Below are 5,329 nucleotides of genomic sequence, written 5' to 3'. Positions count from 1 at the left end.
ATTGACGTGTACCTCGACCAACTCACGCAGGTGGTGAGGGGCAGAAAGGCAGTTGTGTTGGCGGACGTGAACGCCAAATCCTCCTGTGGCACAGTGGCACTCGAGATGAAAGAGGAGGCAAGCTGGAAGAGACTACCATGTCTCTACAACTTCTCATTGCCAATAGACCAGGAAACCCCCCCCCCCCCACACCTACACAGGAGGGGGAGGAGATGGAACCAACATCGACATCACGATGATGACAGCCAACATCGCTGCCAATGTACAAAATTGGATCGTTACTGACGGAGACACAACCAGCGGTCACAATTTGATCACATTTACAATCTCAGAACGAGAGTGCCACTGGGACATAGGGTGGGAAGTACAACTAAACTCTAATAGGACCAACTGGGAGCGCCTTGCAAGAGAGTTTGACCCTCCGACATGGCCAGATGATGACGATGATATCAATAAACACGCCGAAGATCTGGTGGGCGCTCTTACCAGGGCGGTAAAGGCCGCTGTACCAACCAGGAGGAGAGCCGTGGCGGCTTCTCCATCACCATGGTCTGTGGAGCTAGGGCAGATGCGTCAGTCTGAGGGCGACGAGGTACTACCAGCGAAGTGTCGTCTGGGAAGAAAAACAAAGATGGCTACAAACATACAGGGAAGCCAAAGAGCAGTTTCAGAAGGAACTGCGAGCAGTCAGGTTGGAAAGTTGGAAAAAACACGTACACAGCCAATTGGCTATGGATCCCTGGGGCACTCCTTACAAAATAGTAAGGGAAAAAATCAGGTCGCCAATGGTGCTCTCCACTATCAGGGACGGAAACTGGATGACTGGGTCTTGGCAGGAAACTGCTGAGGTCCTCCTCCACTCACTCCTCCCTGATGATAATGTGGAAGAGGACACCGAAGAACAACGCCTAATTAGGCAAGCTATGCAGGCAGACTACCAGAATAACATCATGGTGTACCCTTTCTCAGAAGAGGAAGTGGCAGCACACATTAAATCACTAAAGAAAGGAAAGGCCCCGGGACCAGACGGCATAATCGCGGAGGTGGTGCAATACCTCGCTCCTCAACTGGTGACACCTTTAGCAAGAATTTAAAATGAGGCCCTGCGCCTCAGAACATTCCCCACAATCTGGAAACAGGCCAACGTCGTCATTATCAAAAAAGGGCAGGACGAAGACCCTACAGAAGCAATGTCCTATAGACCTATCTGTCTGTTTGACCTGTTAGGCAAATTGCTGGAGAGGTTACTAGCTGATAGACTGACAACACACCGAGTGCTGTGCGGGATGAGTGACAGACAATTCGGTTTTCGGCAGGGGCGATCTGCGTGTGACGCAATTGCCCTCGCGTCCGAGGTCTGTGGGTCATCAAGGCTCTGTCCTGGGGCCACTCTTTTGGGATATAAACATGGAGCCTCTCCTGGAGAGCTTGGCGAACAGCGTGGATGTGCTAGAGGCGATAGCTTACGCTGACGACCTCCTTCTGCTGGTTGGCGGCCGAAGTCGCGAAGATCTCGAACCCAAAATCGAAAGAGCATTAGCAATTCTCACACAGTGGTGCCAAAAACACGAGAATGACTATTGCGCCTAACAAGTCGACATATCTATTACTGAAAGGCCAATTGGCCAGGAATCCAACGGTGAGAATCGAGGGCTCACCGGTGATTCGGCGTCGTGAGGCCTGGTATCTAGGAGTAATAATTGATGAAAGGTGGAACTTTGCCAAACATATTGAAACAGCCACACAAAAATCACTAGAAGCCCTAAATAGTTTAATCATGATAGGACACAGCAGATTTCATCTTCCGCCAGAACTCATAAAGCTGTACCATAACACCATTCTTGTCTCCATTGTGGGTTACGGATCCGGAGTGTGGGCACGCAGGCTCACGAGGGTCGTGCCTGCCGTGTCTGTGAGGTGGGTGCAACGCAACATGCTTCTACGCTCCACTGGAGCATACAGAACATCTCCGGGAGGGGCACTACTAACACTCATGGGGGTTTGTCCCCTGGACATTAAAATCCGGGAACAAGCAGCTTGGTATTGGGTGAAAAGGGGAGATGTAGAAAGGACTGAGAGCATCTTGGGAGTGCGGGTGGGAGACAAGTTTGCAATCAAGAGAAGAGGAGAAGAGCTATGGCAAGAACTCTGGGACGCAGAGGCAACAGGCCGAAGGACTTACCAGCTGATCCCAAACATCAAAGAACGCCTCCAACTTTCGCACTTCCAACCGAGTAAGGGGCTGTTGCACTTCCTCACAGGTCATGGACCGTATCCGGCATATCTTTGCCGTATCGGGAAAAGGGCTACCCCCTCGTGTGACTGTGGAGCCGAACGGGGTACTCCGAACCACGTGATCTATGAGTGCCCTGTCTTCGATGATCTAGCCGGTGATCTAAGAAACCAGCTACGTAACAACAACACATATGAACTAATCAGAGACCCTACGACATTCAATATAATAAACCGCCTTGCCAGCGAGGTATCAGCAAAGGTCCTGCGGGAATATCTAAGGGAAAATGTATGAACTATCAGACATGACAAGACTTAAGGCGACCCATCCCATTCCGCCGGGGCGTGGACTGGCCAATCGCCGTGATGGTAGGAATCCGCCACGCTCTGGAACAGGGGGAGGGAGCGCTAACACCCAAATATGACAATTGCGCACAGATAGTGACTTAGTAGTTACCTAACCTTTACGTAGGTAGTAGAAAGAATACCTCAAACAGAACCTGCAGCGATCTTCTAAAAGGCCAGCCCAGTGCCAGGGGCGTACTCACTGGGATTAGCTCAGTGGGCAGGGCCATATAGTAGGTTTATATGCAATAACTGGCACGCCTGTAACGCTGCAGGAAGTAGCCCCTAGATTAGTTAATTAAGTCTAGACACCAGATCTTACCCATTAAGTAACTAACTTATCATTTCCTGTAGCAAGTAAGCTTACTAATACTAGAAATAGAAGTAAAAATGCTGCTAATACTAACAAAATGTAATGTAGATTGAAGACCCACTAATGTATAAGGTGGTGGGTTGTGATGTATGAAATAATTGGATAGAATAAAGAAATTTAATTTTAAAGAAAAAAAAACTCTTGACACTGTGGATCTCCGAATATTGATTTCACTAACAATATCCGAAATGAAATATCCCATGGGTCTATCTATAACTATTATTCCGTGTTACGCCGGCCGTGATGGCCGAGCGGTTCTAGGAGCTTCAGTCCGGCACCGCGCTGCTGCTACAGTCGCAGGTTCGAATCCTGCCTCGGGCATAGATATGTGTGATGTCCTTACGTTAGTTAGGTTTAAGTAGTTTCTAAGTCTAGGGAACTGATGACCTCAGATGTTTAGTCCCATAGAGCTTAGAGCCATTTGAACCATTTATTCCGTGTTAAAAATCTGCCAATGCCCGTCGTGTGGCCATAACCAAGTCGGAAGTCTTTTCACGTGCGTCACCTGCTCCGCCAATGATCTGCCTTTTATACCTCGTGTACGTGGTACTACCGCCATCTGTATATGTGCACATCGCTATCCCATGACTTCGGTTACCTTAGTGTACGTGATGATTGATTTGAAACCCACGCTGGGAACACTGTTCGTAACAAATTCTTTCACCGACGTCATGGCCCAAGAAGTGTAATAGTCTCAACGTTATGGTGAAGACACTTAATGAAACATGACACACACACACACACACACACACCGAACGAGCGTCAGTTAGGAGCACAGCCAGCAGTGACTACTGGGACATGAGATGACGTGCTGCTCAAAAATCCAAGGAGTGAAACCATCAGCAATGTTAACTACTTTTCTTTCTCGAGTGCGATGCTTACGAACAAATGTCAGAGTGGCAAACCTGGCTCGGCCGTGATGTTAGGAATTTAAATGTTTCGAATGTTTCTACGATCAATATAACCTAGAAGATACAGTGTATCTTCCTGAAGAATAAACATAAGAATAAAACATAACAATTTATATAAAAGTTCATACATAAATGACACACAGGAAAATGAAAATTTAAAATACATAATAGAATAAATGTGTGACAGTATGAAATCCAGCTGTAATTTTAGAATTAATATATCGCCCTTGTATCCCCTAGTGGCAACGGCCTTGCCGCAGTGGATACACCGGTTCCCGTCAGATCACCAAAGTTAAGCGCTGTCGGGCGTGGCCGGCACTTGGATGGGTCACCATCCGGGCCGCCATGTGCTGTTGCCATTTTTCGGGGTGCACTCAGCCTCGTGATGCTAATTGAGGAGCTACTCGACCGAATAGTAGCGGCTGCGGTCAAAGAAAACCATCGTAACGACCGGGAGTGCGGTGTGCTGACCACACGCCCCTCCTATCCGCATTCTCAACTGAGGATGACACGGCGGTCGGATGGTCCCGATGGGCCACTTGTGGCCTGATGACGGAGTGCTGAGTGAGTGCCTTGTATCCCCTAACTTGAGAAAAAAACGCTCGTGTAGTAACCTTCTACGCCCATGGGTAAATTAATGAAAATATAAAATAAATAAATAAAAGCGCAAGACGGCATCTAAACTACGCCTGAGAAAATGTTGAGTATCTATGGCGCCAGCCACTGTGTCACCATTTCTGCTGAACTTATAGAGCGCTAGAAGGCATATAAGTTACTCGAAGACTTTGATCATAGTTTTCTCAGAACCGGTCCAGTGTCTACGGGCAAGCCGTGAAACGTGTTCGCTTATTTCGATTCCCCTTCCACTGAGTGAAGGCTCACGGAAATTAGATTATGGCACTTGCCATATTCTCCTCGTTAGCCTAGTGAGTGTTGTTGAACAAGGCAAAAATCAAAGAATTTGCATCTCTGTGCAGGATGAGTACGTACGCAATCGACGCCGCCGTCGTCACAAGGCCCTCGAGCGCAATCTTCGGTACTTCTCGCAAACGGCACCGCCGTGGCGCCAGTTCGCGAAGTATCAGCTGCCCGAGATTCCATTGTCAATGCTGCCGTGTACGGAGACCGCCACCACTGTCGCCGTCTACAGTTTGAAGTCCTTGGCGACGATGTTGGAGGACGACGATAGCAAGTCCCTTCGGGATACTCCAGATCCAGAGGAGTCGCCAGTCATCAGCTCCAAGTTCACCTCTGCTACAACATCGTGGTATTCATTATCGTCTGCGGAGGAAAAGCCACAGTAATATATCTCACTGACACTTTTAGCCGGGATTACTGTTGTAAAGGAAGAAATATTTCAAACCATGTATCGGCTGAAAAATCTATAAAATCTGAATATTACTGATTTTATACTTACTAATTCTGTTTTACTTTACGTTTGTAGCTGACACAGGTTTCTCTCTAGACC

At 47.9% G+C, this 5,329-nt stretch overlaps 1 pseudogene; it reads left to right on the top strand.

The window, feature by feature from the left end:
- The first annotated feature begins 4,102 nt into the window (after positions 1–4,102).
- Positions 4,103–4,220, top strand: LOC126238434 (5S ribosomal RNA; annotated as a pseudogene).
- Positions 4,221–5,329: the final 1,109 nt, after the last annotated feature.

This window comes from Schistocerca nitens, chromosome 2 (assembly GCF_023898315.1).
Source record: "Schistocerca nitens isolate TAMUIC-IGC-003100 chromosome 2, iqSchNite1.1, whole genome shotgun sequence".
Classification (NCBI taxonomy): domain Eukaryota; kingdom Metazoa; phylum Arthropoda; class Insecta; order Orthoptera; family Acrididae; genus Schistocerca; species Schistocerca nitens.
Note: the sequence above shows the minus strand (reverse complement) of the source record. Positions and strands in the feature narration are given on the sequence as shown.